Source organism: Thalassophryne amazonica, chromosome 19 (assembly GCF_902500255.1).
Source record: "Thalassophryne amazonica chromosome 19, fThaAma1.1, whole genome shotgun sequence".
NCBI lineage: Eukaryota > Metazoa > Chordata > Actinopteri > Batrachoidiformes > Batrachoididae > Thalassophryne > Thalassophryne amazonica.
The window spans coordinates 65,931,730-65,950,772 of record NC_047121.1 but is presented as its reverse complement, the minus strand read 5'-3'; the positions used below and the strand labels follow the sequence as shown (position 1 = coordinate 65,950,772).

Sequence of the window (19,043 nt, the reverse complement as noted above, 5' to 3'; positions counted from 1 at the left end):
CTAATATATATATATATATATATATATATATATATATATATATATATATATATATATATATATATATATATATATATATATATATATATATATACACACACACACTCAACAAAAATATAAACGCAACACTTTTGGTTTTGCTCCCATTTTGTATGAGATGAAGTCAAAGATCTAAAACTTTTTCCACATACACAATATCACCATTTCCCTCAAATATTGTTCACAAACCAGTATAAATCTGTGATAGTGAGCACTTCTCCTTTGCTGAGATAATCCATCCCACCTCACAGGTGTGCCATATCAAGATGCTGATTAGACACCATGATTAGTGCACAGATGTGCCTTAGACTGCCCACAATAAAAGGCCACTCTGAAAGGTGCAGTTTTATCACACATCACAATGCCACAGATGTCGCAAGATTTGAGGGAGCGTGCATTTGGCATGCTGACAGCAGGAATGTCAACCAGAGCTGTTGCTCGTGTATTGAATGTTCATTTTTCTACCATAAGCCGTCTCCAAAGTTGTTTCAGAGAATTTGGCAGTACATCCAACCAGCCTCACAACCGCAGACCACGTGTAACCACACCAGCCCAGGACCTCCACATCCAGCATGTTCACCTCCAAGATCATCGGAGACCAGCCACTCGGACAGCTGCTGAAACAATCGGTTTGCATAACCAAAGAATTTCTGCACAAACTGTCAGAAACCGTCTCAGAGAAGCTCATCTGCATGCTCATCGTCCTCATTGGGGTCTCGACCTGACTCCAGTTCGTCGTCATAAGCGACTTGAGTGGGCAAATGCTCACATTCGCTGGCGTTTGGCACGTTGGAGAGGTGTTCTCTTCACGGATGAATCCCGGTTCACACTGTCCAGGGCAGATGGCAGACAGCGTGTGTGGCGTCGTGTGGGTGAGCGGTTTTCTGATGTCAATGTTGTGGATCGAGTGGCCAATGGTGGTGGTGGGGTTATGGTATGGGCAGGCGTCTGTTATGGACGAAGAACACAGGTGCATTTTATTGATGGCATTTTGAATGCACAGAGATACTGTGACGAGATCCTGAGGCCCATTGTTGTGCCATACATCCAAGAACATCACCTCATGTTGCAGCAGGATAATGCACGGCCCCATGTTGCAAGGATCTGTACACAATTCTTGGAAGCTGAAAATGTCCCAGTTCTTGCATGGCCGGCATACTCACCGGACATGTCACCCATTGAGCATGTTTGGGATGCTCTGGACCGGCGTATACGACAGCGTGTACCAGTTCCTGCCAATATCCAGCAACTTCGCACAGCCATTGAAGAGGAGTGGACCAACATTCCACAGGCCACAATTGACAACCTGATCAACTCTATGCGAAGGAGATGTGTTGCACTGCATGAGGCAAATGGTGGTCACACCAGATACTGACTGGTATCCCCCCCAATAAAACAAAACTGCACCTTTCAGAGTGGCCTTTTATTGTGGGCAGTCTAAGGCACACCTGTGCACTAATCATGGTGTCTAATCAGCATCTTGATATGGCACACCTGTGAGGTGGGATGGATTATCTCAGCAAAGGAGACGTGCTCACTATCACAGATTTAGACTGGTTTGTGAACAATATTTGAGGGAAATGGTGATATTGTGTATGTGGAAAAAGTTTTAGATCTTTGACTTCATCTCATACAAAATGGGAGCAAAACCAAAAGTGTTGCGTTTAAATTTTTGTTGAGTGTATATATATATATATATATATATATATATATATAGCAATCCATGGTTAGGGTGCAGTCTGCAAGAAATATCTTCAAAATGCAAAGATATGTTTTACTCAAACTTGGTGGATAAGTCCAGTGGACTGTCCTCCCACAACACAGAGCATGGCAAGGTCAATGGTAAAGGTCAAATCACGTCATTGTCTACTATAGGCAACAGTATCTTCAAAATGACAAACCTGGCAGAAATCAGTGGAGCATCCTTTTGTAGTACTGGTCATGACAAGGTCACAGGCCAAGGTCAAATTAGAGGCCATTTTCTCCTGTCTGCATCAATCTTTAAAATGCAAAGTGCAATGCTAATTAAACTTAATGAATAAACTCTTTGGACCACCTCTTGCAACACAGGTCATGTCATGGACAAATCAAATGTTATCATTTACTGTCCATGGCAGTATCTTCAAAATCCAAACAGCAATTTCAATCAAACTTGATGTACAAACTCGGCCGATGTTCGTCTTGCATTGCAAGTTATGTCAAGGTCATATGTCAATATCAAATCAGAGATCTGTGGTCTGCATAGATATCTTTAAAACACAAAACATAATGTCCTTCAGATTTGGCACAAAAACTCAGTAGACCATCCTCTCACAACACAGGTGAGGTCAAGGTCAAATCAGAGGCCATTGTCTGCAATGCATTTATGAGCATATGTCAAAAACCAAATGACACATTGAATTTTTGTTTGTTTTTTTGTTTTTTTTCATGGCTGTCTGCTCTCTGATGACAAATCACTGGACCAGACCTGAGACATCAATGACATCATTTGATAAAGTAAAGCAAAGTTGAAACAATTTGAAACAATTAGCTGGCAGTCTGGATGCCTGTTATTATTATTATCGATGTTCCACATTATAATTTGTGTGTCTGAGCTGAGAAAATCACTGGCAGCTGCTGCACACGGCACATTTTTACATTCTGCCAAGAAGATTTGTTTGTTCATCATTGGGATTACTCAAATACAGATGGATTCATTTTCATGAAGCTTGTTGGCTCCCTTTTGATTCATTGGCCATGAAAGAACCCAATTAGGTGCAGATGTGGATCCAGAGGCAGAACCAGTTCATTTCTTGAACTTTTCTCAACATTTTTTTCTGTATTTTCAACAGTTTTTTAGAAAATATTACGAAGACTTGAAGTAAAACATGAGGCAATTGAATCGTCTAATATCGCCATTCATATTCAAAAATCTAGCGGTTGCAGTCAGAACCGCAATGAGCATATTGCAAGCAGTTATATTTTTTAAATTTGTTTTTCAGTTATGTCAATGTCTCAATAGCAAACATTACTATGTGAGCAAGGCTTCACCAATCACAGGTCATAACAGGGGAGTTGTTACTTACAGCACCACCATTTTTGTGCTTTTATGGAGAGCATTTAGGCAGAATACCATGGTGTACATTTGTTATTTCATAGAATATTTATGCCCAATTGCTCAAGTGACCGTCTGAGTAGAACAGAATAGCCGTCAGGTAATTTAAGTTTAAGACCGTTTTCTATTCATTATATTCAGTGGAACCTCCTCCAGAGACGTTGGGGTAGTAAAGTGACATCTCCCCGCCATTTAAAAACGAGAAACACCAATCGGCTGTGGATACTGTGACACGCTGCACTGCAGAAATGATTATAGTGGACAAAGCAGAGAGCAGCAGCTGAATGCAAACTGAGCAGTCTCCTCTCAGCAGCGTGCACTGAGAAATCCCACGGGCATGGTGGGCTATAAACACACCATCGCCATCAGCAGGTGTTAATGGAACAGGAAGATGGGTAGATGGAACGGCGAGGCAGCAGTTAGCCGCATAGCCTAGACCCTGCTGTGAGCCGCGCCTGGTTTCATTACACAACGGCGTGTCAATACACTAATCATATGCTCCGTCACAAGGCAATCAGTGCTTAACGTGCTTGTCAGCCGAGCACATGGCTCTAAATTCATTATGCCCCCTCACAATGAGACTCACAAACACATACAACATATGCACGCATGCACGCGCGCGTACAATCCAGTCAGAGCTTGACCCTTGACTCCTGCTGTCTCTGTGTAGCCGTACAGTCTGTCTTACTGCCAGCCTGTCAATACTGACCTCATCTGCTGCAGAATACCTTCAAAACTCAAAAGATTTACAATCAGCAAGCAGCAAGATTTCATGAAAGAAATTTTAAAAAGTAAAATAAAAAGTATATACTGTATTGTCACAGTGGCGTATAAGTTGCACCTGACCAAAAATGCAACTTGAAGTGGAAAAAAGCACAAGTCACACCGGAGTATAACTCACACTTTTTCTGTATTATCAGCTGTTTAATTTGGATTTTGGTTTTTTGTTTTTTTGTTTTGTTTTGTTTTTTTGCATTACTGTAGTGTAATTTTTATTATTGGCATTTATTCTTTAATTACTTGAGTTATTATCCTTAATGCTTTGATTACTGGGAAAGTGGGGTGGTGGACAAGTGGTTAGTGCGCTTGGGCTCAGTGCGGAAGGTTTCTGGTTCAAAACCCACCTATGCCGCATTTCTCCATGTAATGTAGAGTTGCGTCAGGAAGGGCATCTGGTATAAAATTCAACATGCAACTCCACCTTGGATCTGCTGTGGCACCCCAGAGTGGAGAAAAAAACAAGGGAGCAGCCGAAGGGTTTTACTTTGATTACTGGGAAAGCCCTATATAAATAATTACTATCATTAATAATGAACGTGTGATTTGTCAGGATGTAAGTCACACCAGATTATAAGTTGCAGGATCTCACAAACTACTAAACTAGAGTGCCAAGGGCCCTGTGGGTTACCGGCTCAATTAAAGCCCAAGGCAGAATGGCCATTTTTGGCATAAAAATGGCCGCCATTTCCAAGTGAATGAATCTATGCAAATACTTTTTGGACGGGAACAATGTCAATGACCAGTATTGTGCCTTTGTTCAATTAAAAGGAAAGTTATTAGACAGTTTTTGAGAGTCCAAATACCCAAATTTGTTGTTTTTGGCATAAAAATGGCCGCCATTTCCAAACAAACGAAGCTGACTATAATTTTTTGACGTGAAATATGTCAACAACCCATATTACACCCTTGCCAAATTAGAAAAAAGTTATCAGTTTTTGAGAAAATTGTCTTTAAGTGCTCAAAATGGCTATTTTCTGCATAAAAATGGCTGCCATTTCCAATCGAACGAATCTATGAATATGATTTGTAGACAGGAACAATGTCAATGACCCATATTATGCTCTTGCCAAATTAGAAAAAAAGTTATCAGACAGTTTTTGAGATATCACAATAAAATAACAACAACAACTACGACGGACGCCGCGCCACAATATAGGGTTTGCGGCCTATCAGCCGGTAACCCAACAAAATATGTGACTTATACTGTGGAAAAAATAAAGTGTGGTGCATTTTTCTTCTATGTGAACATTTTAACACAATTAAAAACATATATTTTGTTTTAACAGATATAGAGATTTTTGATCATTTATGCGCAAAAAACCAATTCTGAACTCATTACCGTAAAATAATAATTCTTAAAATAATGACGTGAAAAACAAATTTTATATATATATATATATATATATATATATATATATATATATATATATATATATACCAACATGATTCATATCAAGTCCAGTTTATTATACAGTATTACATATTTATGTATATTATATTTATCTTCATGTGTCAATGAAAATGTGTTTTGTGTGAGTGTATCTGTTGTGTGGGCCGCCAGAAGAGGAGGTACTGCTGGCCCACCACCAGAGGGCGCCCTGCCTGAAGTGCGGGCTTCAGGCACGAGAGGGCGCTGCCGCCTCAGGAACAAGCCGTGGTGACAGCTGTCACTCATCATCCGTGACAGCTGTCACTAATCATCCAATCCACATCTGGAATAAAAGCAGGAAGACACCTCCACCACACTGCCGAGATATCATCTTCTACCAGAGGTAATATCCTCAGCCTTTTTGTGATATTTTGTAAATCAGTTTATTGTGAGTGTTTGCAGGAGTACCGGTCCTTTTTGTGGAGGCTGTGCAAGACGGCACTCTTTTTCCTCTGAGGGATCGCTGCAAGTATTGAGTGAGAGGTGGAGGTGGAATTCCCACCAGGATTGTTACTGGGTGTTCACACACCCACCCTTGACTGTCTTTGCTTTCTGCCAGCAGTACCAGATCCGACACGCCGTGAAGGTGGCCACCTGGGGACTTCGGGACTTGGCGGCTCCAGTATTCCTCGGGTTCGGTGGCAGTGGGAATCGTGTGGTTCCGGTTCGTTTCCTGACGGGCGTCTCCTATCGTCGAGCCTGCCCACACGACACCTTATTGATTGACTTTTGCACATTCTGTAATCTGCTGTGTTTAGTTGTGTTATTCACAACAGTAAAGTGTTATAATTTGACTCCTTCCATTGTCCGTTCATTTACGCCCCCTGTTGTGGGTCCGTGTCACTACACTTTCCCAACAGGATATCTCGGCCAGCGTCATGGACTCCGAGGGGCGTCACCAGGCTGTTGAACAACCAATGGGAGAGCAGGGAGCGCAGGCGTCTGCAGGAGGCGTGATTGGTGAGCTACAGCATATTCTCACCGCCTTTACGGCTCGGATGGATCAAATAGCCGAGCAAAACATCCTCCTGAAACGCAGGGTGGAGGCTCTCTCCGCGCAAGTGGCGGCGAGCGCTCAGGGCGCTGCTGCAGCTCCTCCTCCTGCCGACCCTGTGCTGGATATAAATGTTCCAGTGGTGGTTCAACAACCCCTCCCACCATCCCCTGAAGCATACATAAGCCCTCCTGAGCCGTACGGAGGTTGTGTGGAGACGTGCGCGGACTTTCTTATGCAGTGTTCGCTCGTCTTCGCACAACGGCCCGTCATGTACGCTTCAGACGCAAGCAAAATAGCTTATGTGATCACTCTGCTTCGGGGAGAGGCACGCACTTGGGCTACAGCGCTTTGGGAGCAAAATTCACGGCTCCTTCACACGTACACTGGGTTTGTGAGGGAGTTCAGAACTGTGTTTGATCACCCTAACAGGGGAGAGACCGCTTCAACTGTGCTGCTGTCGATGAGACAGGGACGCCGAAGCGCAGCTGCTTATGCAGTCGACTTCCGCATCGCGGCTGCGAGGTCCGGCTGGAATAACGCTGCGCTCCGCGCCGCCTTTGTAAACGGACTGTCGTCAGTCCTAAAGGAGCACCTAGTGGCCAAGGATGAACCGCGGGAACTAGATGGGCTTATTGATCTCGTTATACGGTTAGACAATCGGTTGGAGGAACGCCATCGGGAACGAGACGAAGGACGTGGCCGGGCGCGCGCAGTCCCTCTTCCTTCCGGGTCCGAGAAAGGTCCGCCCTTCCCACGCTCCCTGGCCTCTACGTCCCGTGGGGCGACAGCTCCCCCTGCTGACGAAGCTATGGACACGAGCAGGGCCACATTTAGACCACCTAATAGACAGAGGAGGTTTCCTCTGTTTTGTTTGTGGCTCAATGGAGCATCAATTGAGCAATTGCCCGAACGGTTAAACACCAACGCCCGCCCCTAGAAACTGGGCTTAGGGTGGGCCAAGAAATTCACGTGGGACACACACACATTGCCACACGGCTCCCAGTTACAATCCTTAGCGGGGATTTAACCCTTCAGGCCCCAGCACTGGTAGACACAGGGTCAGAAGGGAATCTGCTAGACAGCAGATGGGCCAGGGAGGTAGGGCTCCCTCTGGTGGCGCTACCTACACCATTGCAGGTGCGAGCACTAGATGGCACCCTACTCCCTTAATCACACACAGGACACCACCAGTAACTCTGGTAGTGTCAGGGAATCATAGGGAGGAGATTGAGTTTTTTGTGACTCCTTCTACCTCCCGTGTGATTCTGGGGTTCCCCTGGATGTTGAAACACAATCCCCGGATTGATTGGCCGTCCGGGGTGGTGGTACAGTGGAGCGAGACCTGCCATCGGATGTGTTTGGGATCCTCGGTTCCTCCCGGTTCCCAGGCTAAGGAGCAGGTCAAAGTTCCCCCCAATCTGTCGGCGGTGCCAGTTGAGTACCACGATCTTGCTGACGTTTTTAGCAAGGATCGGGCACTCACTCTCCCCCCGCATCGTCCGTACGATTGTGCCATCGATTTGTTGCCAGGTGTGGAGTTCCCGTCCAGCAGGCTGTACAACCTCTCCCGACCTGAGCGCGAATCAATGGAGACCTACATCCGGGACTCCTTAGCTGCCGGGCTGATCTGTAACTCCACCTCTCCGATGGGAGCAGGTTTCTTTTTTGTGGGCAAAAAAGATGGCGGTCTTCGTCCATGCATTGATTACCGGGGGCTGAACGAGATCACGGTTCGCAACCGATACCCGTTGCCTTTGTTGGATTCGGTGTTCACCCCCCTGCATGGAGCCAAAATCTTCACAAAGTTGGATCTTAGGAACGCATACCACCTAGTTCGGATCCGGAAGGGAGACGAATGGAAGACAGCATTCAACACCCCGTTAGGTCATTTTGAGTACCTGGTCATGCCGTTCGGCCTCACTAACGCCCCCGCGACGTTCCAAGCTTTGGTTAATGACGTCTTGCGGGACTTCCTGCACCGATTCGTCTTCGTATACCTGGATGATATACTCATCTTTTCTCCGGACCCTGAGACCCATGTACGGCATGTACGTCAGGTCCTGCAGCGGTTGTTGGAGAACCGGCTGTTTGTGAAGGGCGAGAAGTGCGAGTTTCACCGCACTTCTTTGTCCTTCCTGGGGTTTATCATCTCCTCCAACTCCGTCGCCCCGGATCCAGCCAAGGTCACAGCGGTGAGAGACTGGCCCCAACCTACGAGCCGTAGGAAGCTGCAACAGTTCCTCGGCTTCGCAAATTTTTACAGGAGGTTCATTAAGGGGTTATAGTCAGGTAGTTAGCCCCTGACGGCCCTGACCTCACCAAAAGTTCCCTTCACCTGGTCGGATCGGTGCGAAGCCGCGTTTAGGGAGTTGAAACGCCGGTTCCTCGACTGCACCGGTCTTGGTACAGCCCGATCCTAGTCGCCAGTTTGTGGTTGAAGTGGACGCCTCTGACTCAGGGATAGGAGCCGTGCTATCCCAGAGCGGAGAAACCGATAAGGTTCTTCACCCGTGTGCCTATTTTTCCCGCAGGTTGACCCCAGCAGAGCGGAACTATGACGTGGGCAATCGAGAGCTCCTTGCGGTGAAAGAGGCTCTTGAGGAGTGGAGACACCTGCTGGAGGGAGCGTCAGTGCCTTTCACGGTTTTCACGGACCACCGGAACCTGGAGTATATCAGGACCGCCAAGCGACTGAACCCCAGGCAAGCCCGCTGGTCACTGTTTTTCGGCCGTTTTGACTTCCGGATCACCTACCGCCCCGGGACCAAGAACCAAAGATCGGATGCCCTGTCCCGGGTGCATGAACGAGAAGTCAAGACCGAGCTGTCGGATCCACCGGAACCCATTCTACCGGAGTCCACTATCGTGGCTACCCTAACCTGGGACGTGGAGAAGACCGTCCGGGAGGCCCTGGCACGAAGCCCGGATCCCGGAACAGGACCGAAAGACAGATTGTATGTCCCACCAGAGGCCAGAGCTGCCGTTCTGGACTTCTGTCACGGGTCCAAGCTCTCCTGCCACCCAGGGGTGCGTAGGACCGTGGCAATGGTCCGGCAGCGCTTCTGGTGGGCGTCCCTGGAGACTGATGTCCGGGCTTACATCCAGGCCTGCACCACCTGCGCCAGGGGCAAGGCGGACCACCAGAAGGCACAGGGACTCCTACAGCCACTTCCTGTGCCTCACCGCCCCTGGTCCCACATCGGTCTGGATTTGTCACGGGCCTCCCGCCGTCCCGGGGACACACCACCATCCTCACGATAGTGGACCGATTCTCCAAGGCGGCCCACTTCGTGGCCCTCCTGAAGCTCCCGTCGGCCCAGGAGACGGCGGATCTCCTGGTCCACCATGTTGTCCGGCTGCATGGGATACCAACAGACATCGTTTCGGATCGCGGGTCCCCAGTTCTCCTCGCAGGTGTGGAGAAGGTTCTGCCGGGAACTGGGGGCCACCGTAAGCCTCTCGTCTGGGTATCACCCACAGACTAACGGACAGGGTCGAACGGGCCAACCAGGAGTTGAGCAGGCCCTTAGGTGCACGACCTCCGCACACCCGAACGGCTTGGAGTGAACATCTGGCCTGGATCGAGTACGCTCATAACAGCCAAGTGTCCGCTGCCACCGGCCTCTCCCCCATTCGAGGTGTGTCTGGGGTACCAACCCCCTTTGTTTCCTTTGGTGGAGGGAGAGGTTCGGTGTGCCCTCGGTCCAGGCCCACCTGCGGAGATGCCGTCGGGTGTGGCGCACCGCCCGTTCGGCCTTGTTTGAGGGCCCGGACAAGGGCAAAAAGCCCATGCAGGACCTGTCGACGGTCCCCGGCCCCCGCATACCAGCCCGGGCAGGAGGTAGGCTTTTCCACCAGGGACATTCCACTACAGGTCGAGTCTCCCAAACTGAAAGACCGCTTCATTAGACCCTTTCCCATCCTCAAGGTTCTCAGTCCTACCGCAGTGAGGCTCCAACTTCCGGCCTCACTGCGGATCTATCCGGTTTTCCATGTCTCCAGAATCAAGCCGCATCACACCTCACCCCTCTGTGCACCCGGTCCGGCGCCGCCTCCTGCCCGTATTATCGACGGGGAGCCGGCTTGGACAGTTTCGCCGGCTCGTTGGACGTCCATCGAATGGGCCGGGCTTTCAGTATTTGGTGGACTGGGAGGGGTATGGACCCGAAGAACGCTCCTGGGTGAAGAGGAGCTTCATCCTGGACCTGGCCCTCCTGGCCGATTTTTACCGACGCCACCCGGAAAAGCCTGGTCGGGCGCCAGGAGGCGCCCGTTGAGGGGGGGGGTCCTGTTGTGTGGGCCGCCAGAAGAGGAGGTACTGCTGGCCCACCACCAGAGGGCGCCCTGCCTGAAGTGCGGGCTTCAGGCACGAGAGGGCGCTGCCGCCTCAGGAACAAGCCGTGGTGACAGCTGTCACCCATCATCCGTGACAGCTGTCACTAATCATCCAATCCACATCTGGAATAAAAGCAGGAAGACACCTCCACCACACTGCCGAGACATCATCTTCTACCAGAGGTATATCCTCAGCCTTTTGTGATATTTTGTAAATCAGTTTATTGTGAGTGTTTGCAGGAGTACCGGTCCTTTTTGTGGAGGCTGTGCAAGACGGCACTCTTTTCCTCTGAGGGATCGCTGCAAGTATTGAGTGAGAGGTGGAGGTGGAATTCCCACCAGGATTACTGGGTGTTCACACACCCACCCTTGACTGTCTTTGCTTTCTGCCAGCAGTACCAGATCCGACACGCCGTGAAGGTGGCCACCTGGGGACTTCGGGACTTGGCGGCGGCAGTGGGAATCGTGTGGTTCCGGTTCGTTTCCTGACGGGCGTCTCATATCGTCGAGCCCTGCCCACACGACACCTTATTGATTAACTTTTGCACATTCTGTAATCTGCTGTGTTTAGTTGTGTCATTCACAACAGTAAAGTGTTATAACTTGACTCCTTCCATTGTCCGTTCATTTACGCCCCTGTTGTGGGTCCGTGTCACTACCCTTTCCCAACAGTATCTGTGTGCTTGCATTACACTTATGAGATTCAAGTTTGTACAGTGAGTGTAAACTGTGTGAAGAAAAAGATCTAATGTGGCAAAATAAATAAATAATAAATAATGGCTTCAGAGGGCTATATCTACTGGGATATATCCATGTTCAATAGTTCATATTACCAATCAATCAATATAAACTTTAGATTATCCGTCCTGCCCTACTGATTGCTGAGATATAACAGAAAATGTGTTTTCACACCATGTATTCATTGACCTTTATCCAATCCTCTTGAAAAGTCAATCATCTTGAGGTATCTGTCCAAGTAATAGTCCATCAAGTTTGGGGAAATCAGTGCGGGCATTTTTTTGTTATTGCTGAATCCATGCCATTTACAAGACCCTGCTTTGCTGGTGTGCAGGGTAGGAAGACTAAAATCACTTTGTCACATTGCAGAAGTCTAAAACGAGCTATTTCTGACCAAAACTTTGCTTGTAACAACTGATTTTCTGAATGTACAGTCACAGAATTGTGGGAGTTTGTCAACGTTTAACACAAAACTCCAACCACATGGAATTGTGAGAGGTCGACTAAAAACAAAAGGCACAATATGTCCCCTTTAAAGCTGTTAAAGAAAAGGGGTTTTCTTATTCAGGCTCCATTTCAGGGTTTCCTCACATTCACTGTCATCAATAACTTGTAAGTTCAATTATTACAACTTCATATCAGTTTTAGGGAATTGCGTAATTTAAGTGGACGATTAAACGCAAGCTCGTAATACAGAGGAACGAATTATTAATACAGGCTTATTATTTTTTATATAAATTGCCAGAAACCGGCACGGCTGTGTTGTTATCAAACCCACATTTAGAGGAAAGTGATTTTTCAATTCAGTAGGCATCCTAAATGAAACAAATTAAATGCTTTTTTAAACCAGTTCAACGCTTGACTTCTTTTTCCAATGAAAAATTAAAGAATAAATGACTTTTGTTCGCTCCCGTCTCTCTAAACACCAGTGTGAATACAACAGCTCCACTCAGGCTAATTTCATTCTAATTCAAATTTCATCTTGGAGTGTAACGGTGTTCAGGAATGTCAAACAAGTGTCTAAGGAACCGCCTCCATGCCGTCGGGGTAGAGAATGGCTGTTTGGTTATTCCGCTCCGATACGGGCTCTCTGGAGTCGTGTGCAACCGGCTAATTGTATTTTTTTCGAGGACAAAGAAGAATACTAATCAGATCTGAGTTTTCAATTAAGTCCGGAACCTGAAGGACAAAAATTTACACTCCAATCGTAAAAATGTTGATTAATTCACTTGTATCGCACGGTTAGAATTCAATCAGCAATAAAGTGCAAAAAGATGAAACAAAGACAACAAGGTGATGACGACGACGACGATGATGGTATTTCTGTTGTAGGCAACAGCTGCAGAAGGTCAGGAAGTGGGCGTGCATCAGACACATTTCCACCTCCATTTTCTGTTGAAAGTCGCCGTTTCTCCAGGCCAAGTAAAACACCAAACACTGCGTTCTTGGCAGCAAATTATCTTTGGGATGAAATGAAAGGTGGGACCCGTTTGCTATACTTACACCCCCTCCTCCCCTGTAGCCCCACCAGGACCTGTTATGGGGGAAAAAACAAGTCATCCTCCCGCCCTCCACCCTGTGATTAACCTACACATGCCAGCTAGGAGGAGCTACATTATGTGTGTCATTTCGTCTGCGTGTGTGTCTTTTGGGATGGGGGGAGGGGTCCAAAGAAAACAGAAGAACTAATAAATCAGTGTTGAGCATGAACCCTGTCTCGCAGCGGGCCACACCTCACTGTGACTGGAAGCAGGATGCACAGGAAGCTCCAGATCCAGAGGATCTGGAATGCTGATATACTCTGACATGTTTAAACTTGGCGAGTCCATTTGGGGGTGCACGGAGCCAGCCTAAGCTCCTCGGTGAGCCCCTATTTAAGTTTCCTGTCACACTCCGTGCGCCTCCTTGCCGGCTTCCTCCACCTCCTGTGGTGAAAACCTCCAGCAGTCCTACGCATCACTCTCAGCCAGCTTCCCTTTCACCAGCATTCATTACAGCATTCCGCTCCTCTGAGAGCGGCAGTCGCAGAGTGTTTTCGCTGACCGGCATGCCAAAGAATCTATTGGTGACAGTGCAGCACACTGCACCCGCTATGTGCCCGCGCAGAGAGGGTGGGCGATTCTCCGAGGTAATGCACAGCGCCACGGCCAAGTGGAGCAAAAAAAACACCTGACATACAAACAGGTCCGCTGCTGCAAAACAAAATACTCACACGGAACGTGCTCAGCGAGCAGATGTGTGAGCTGGAAAATGAGAAGAAGAAAAACTAAACAAGGAATACCTCAGAAAACTACTCTGCTTTAACCTAAGCCCCCTTCGTGAGATGTTCCATTTTCAGGTCGAATTATGTAATTCTATAATCCAGTCATAGTCACTGGTGCCTGTAACGAAAGGTTCATTTAGTCCCATCATGGTGCGTGTCCTAAGGCGCTCTATAACTCAACCAGAGCAACAACAACAACTCCTCCATGGACTTAGCGCCCCCTCTTCGGAGTTAAGAGCATGAACCTTCAGCAGACATCTGAGACGAGTCTGTGCACATCTCCTTCCAACGGTGCATGCAGGCGTGTACGCACACAAACTAAACACTTCATTAAACTCCTCAATCTTACTTCAAAAGCCTGATAAGGGAGCTTTGCCACCACCACAGCACCGTACGCCTTTGATACTCCAAATCAGTGCCGCGTGAGATGAGTCATGGATGCAAAAGAAGTCTGCAGTATGACAAGACATTTATTTTGCACCTAGAGTGTGAAATACACTAAGAGTACCAAATACAGATGTGCAAAATAAGACGTCGGCTGTTGTTTATCATCATGCGATGCTCATCTTGACTTTTTATTCACTAGGTTATGTTTTATGTTTTAGGTGAAAGGTCAGGGTAGGTGAAAACCATTTTATGCGTTTTTCCAAGAAATGAGGGCTGTTGCAAGTTTTGGAAGGCAAATTTACTTATGTACTTGGAAAAGCTAAAAGAAACTGTGATGAAGATAAACGAGAAGTTCAGTTATTTTAATGTACACCAGTATGTGTGTCAGTGGGGTTACCATTGGTCACAGCAGATGGTCACCCAACTGAGTCTGGTCTGTTTAAGGTTTCTTTGTGGAAAATACAAAATGCTGAGTTTTTTCTTACTACTGTTCACCAGTGTGCTTGTTCACGGGGTGGGTAAATTCTACATGGTACTTGAGGTAATTTATGTAATGAAGAAGAAGAAGAAGAAGAGCCTATATTGTCATTGTACTTACCCATGTATGTGCAAGGAGAAAGGAGCAGGGTGCTGTATAAATAAAATAGATGGCACAACCATTAAGAATATTTGCTAGTCCAGAAGGATTCCGTGAATGGAATATGAATTACTCACTCACTCATCTTCAACTGCTTATCTGCAACAGTTCCAGTAGGGGACCCCAAACTTCACCACATTAACCACCTCTGACTGGGGGATCACGAGGTTTTCCCAGTCCAGTGTGGAGATATAATCTCTCTACCTAGTCCTGGGTCTTCCCCGGGGTCCTTCCAGCTGGACATGCCTGGAACACCTCCCTAGGGAGGTGCCCAGGGGGCATCCTTACCAGATGCCCGAACCACCTCAGCTAGCTCTTTTCAATGTGAACGTGCAGTGGCTCTACTCCGGATGGCCGAGCTTCTCACCTTATCTACAAGGCAGACACCAACCATCCTCCTGAGGAAGCTGTTTCGACCGCTTGTACCCGTGATCTAGTTCTTTCGTTCATGACCCAACCCTCATGACAGTATGACCAGATTGACCAGTTGATCAAGAGCTTCGCCTTTTGGCTCAGCTCCCTTTTTGTCACAACAGTACGGTCGAGTGAATGCAGCATCACCCCAGCTGCACTGATTCTCCGTCCGATCTCATGCTCCATTGTCCCCTCACTTGCGAACAAGACTCCGAGGTACTTGAACTCCTTCACTTGGGGCAAGACCTCATTCCCTACCTGGAGAAGGCAATCCATCGGCTTCCTGCTGAGAGCCATGGCCTCAGATTTAGAGGTGCTGATCCTCCAAATATTCATTAGATGGAATATTAATTTCATTTAATATTACATTGTCCCAGTGCCTACATCTTAATCAAAATGCTCAAGTTTCCCCCTTCTGGAGTTGGGACAGGCTCCCCCGCTGGACTTCATTCATCCATCGCTGCACGCTCCCCGGATGTACAGTATCATCATACTCTAAATTTCTTGGGAGAGCCCTGGGATCCTTTAAATGGAATATTGATTTCATCTGACATTACTAAACAGTGGGCCCATATCAATTAGGTTACATCATAACATAGTGTGCAGTCATCATGACATTTTTACAACCTCCCAGGTGTATAGAGTTCTGAGGTGTAGTATCACATATCCATGACAACGCTCAATCTGGTTGTACCCGATCTTTTCAAAATGGTCATTTTGTATGTTGAAGATTCAGTCTGTGCAGAAAGTGTGGACTTTTTCATCCTTGTGTACAGCTGTGATGGTGTAAACAAATAAAGTTGGTTATTTTTCTACACTCAACAAAAATATAAACGCAACACTTTTGGATTTGCTCCCATTTTGTATGAGATGAAATCAAAGATCTAAAACTTTTTCCACATACACAATATCACCATTTCCCTCAAATATTGTTCACAAACCAGTCTAAATCTGTGATAGTGAGCACTTCTCCTTTGCTGAGATAATCCATCCCACCTCACAGGTGCGCCATATCAAGATGCTGATTAGACACCATGATTAGTGCACAGGTGTGCCTTAGACTGTCCACAATAAAAGGCCACTCTGAAAGGTGCAGTTTTGTTTTATTGGGAGGGGGATACCAGTCAGTATCTGGTGTGACCACCATTTTGCCTCATGCAGTGCAACACATCTCCTTCGCATAGAGTTGATCAGGTTGTCAATTGTGGCCTGTGGAATGTTGGTCCACTTCTCTTCAATGGCTGTGCGAAGTTGCTGGATATTAGCAGGAACTGGTACACGCTGTCGGATACGCCGGTCCAGAGCATCCCAACATGCTCAATGGGTGACATGTCCGGGAATATGCCGGCCATGCAAGCACTGGACATTTTCAGCTTCCAAGAATTGTGTACAGATCCTTGCAACATGGGGCCGTGCATTATCCTGCTGCAACTGAGGTGATGCTCTTGGATGTATGGCACAACAATGGGCCTCAGGATCTCGTCCACGGTATCTCTGTGCATTCAAATGCCATCAATAAAATGCACCTGTGTCTTCCTCCATAACAGATGCCTGCCCATACCATAACCCCACCGCCACCATGGGCCACTCGATCCACAACATTGACATCAGAAAACCGCTCACCACACGACGCCACACCAACCGCTGTCTGCCATCTGCCTTGGACAGTGTGAACCGAGATTCATCCGTGAAGAGAACACTCTCCAACGTGCCAAAACGCACAGCGAATGTGAGCATTTGCCCACTCAAGTCGGTTACGACGACGAACTGGAGTCAGGTCGAGACCCCGATGAGGACGACGAGCATGCAGATGAGCTTCCCTGAGACGGTTTCTGACAGTTTGTGTAGAAATTCTTTGGTTATGCAAACCGATTGTTTCAGCAGCTGTCCGAGTGGCTGGTCTCAGACGATCTTGGAGGTGAACATGCTGGATGTGGAGGTCCTGGGCTGGTGTGGTTACACGTGGTCAGCGGTTGTGAGGCTGGTTGGATGTACTGCCAAATTCTCTGAAACGCCTTTGGAGACGGCTTATGGTAGAGAAATGAACATTCAATACACGAGGAACAGCTCTGGTTGACATTCCTGCTGTCAGCATGCCAATTGCACGCTCCCTCAAATCTTGCAACATCTGTGGCATTGTGCTGTGTGAAAAAACTGCACCTTTCAGAGTGGCCTTTTATTGTGGGCAGTCTAAGGCACACCTGTGCACTAATCATGGTGTCTAATCAGCATCTTGATATGGCACACCTGTGAGGTGGGATGGATTATCTCAGCAAAGGAGAAGTGCTCACTATCACAGATTTAGACTGGTTTGTGAACAATATTTGAGGGAAATGGTGATATTGTGTATGTGGAAAAAGTTTTAGATCTTTGAGTTCATCTCATACAAAATGGGAGCAAAACCAAAAGTGTTGCGTTTATATTTTTGTTGAGTATATATTTAACTGAAGTACTAGTAGATTCCATGCTATGCACAAACCTTTACGCTGGTTTTACTGCATTTTACAGCACTATATCTTAGCTTGGAGCTGTATTACTTGTTTGTACAGTATATTCTCCTTGACACACATCCCACCATCTCCAAAATGTCCTAAGGACAGACACATCAACAACTTGAATTAAACTGAAAAATGGCAACTGTAGTTGCAAAACTGAGGAAGGAGATACGGAACAAGACCAGAGCTGTTGCCACATGTAAATATGGATTCAATTGAACTGAATAATCAGTTCACCTGTGGTCCATGAGAAATGCTCAAAATTAATTGTATGGACAAAGAAGGTTGACATTTTGTACAACTAATAATTTACAAATGTAGCGACTTATTCAACAGGAACATGACCTTTGTGCACATCAACTGAGCGTGTTGCATGCATGCACATTTGAGCATTGTTGAATTCTCCTAGCGCTGACTCATTTCCTCTAACAATGGTAGTGGCAGCTTTCTGTTACCTCGAGTTCCAGTTCAGTTTCATTTCTCTGTTCAACACATCGGACCTGCGAGAGCTGATCGTTGATTGGTTACACCCCTTTGCGTGTCACTGCAGGGACTCTGCAGAGCATTTATGACTACTGTAGCATTTTTACTTGCTGGGAGAAGAAGTTTGGATATTTTGCATTCTCTAAAAATCAAGTAATGAATAAAATAGCAATGCCTTAGGCTATCAACGAGGTAAAAGCCTAGTTGGAGGTTGACATGCACAGTGAAGGAGCATGAAGAGAATGAAAAGGTGTTCAGGAAGCTCGGCTACCAGCTTAAACTAAACAACAGTCACCAGAAGATGACATATCCCCCCCTGGCCCCCACAAATCACTGATACAAAGTGTTGGGGGATGACCCAAGTGCACGCTTATGCTAAATATGAAAATTGGTCAACTGGTTCTTGAGATGTTGCGCTAACAAGGGTGGCAATGAGATTACCTTGAATATCTCGCTGTGACTCTGAAATGGGCCCCTAACCCAAGGGCACCCTTATGTGATATATGAAAAATAATTGGTCGACTGGTTCCAGAGATATTGCAGTAACAAGCGAAAACGGACATGATGATCGCTAGTGATAATGGTGTGCAAAAACAAAGAAACATGGGGTGTGGTGTGGAGATGAAAGTCAACAGTACGAGCTCTTCAAATGTTGAACTTTGTGGAAAGTTGAACGTCGAACATGGAATGCCAGCAGTGAACTGCACAGTAGCTACACTGTCTGATCTGTGGCGGCTTTTTGTTCTACTGACTCTACATTAATCTGTTATGATGAAAGACGTGTCACATGTTGTCGTTTACTGATAGCTACACCTGTGACACAGTTTCTACTCAATCTGGTAGAAGCGAAAACCACAACGACATCTGCGTCCAGTGCTAAAGGGGCCTGGTTCTTGTTGCTAGTTATAGTTCCTGTTGCAGTGGAAACACTCAAAAGGTGCACTGACACATG

The 19,043-nt window shown here is 46.8% G+C and overlaps 1 protein-coding gene across 1 annotated transcript in view; it reads right to left on the bottom strand.

Moving 5' to 3' along the window:
* Window positions 1-19,043, bottom strand: part of kif26ab (kinesin family member 26Ab) — a 230,483-nt gene that overhangs the window by 101,689 nt on the left and 109,751 nt on the right. The window lies entirely within an intron of this gene.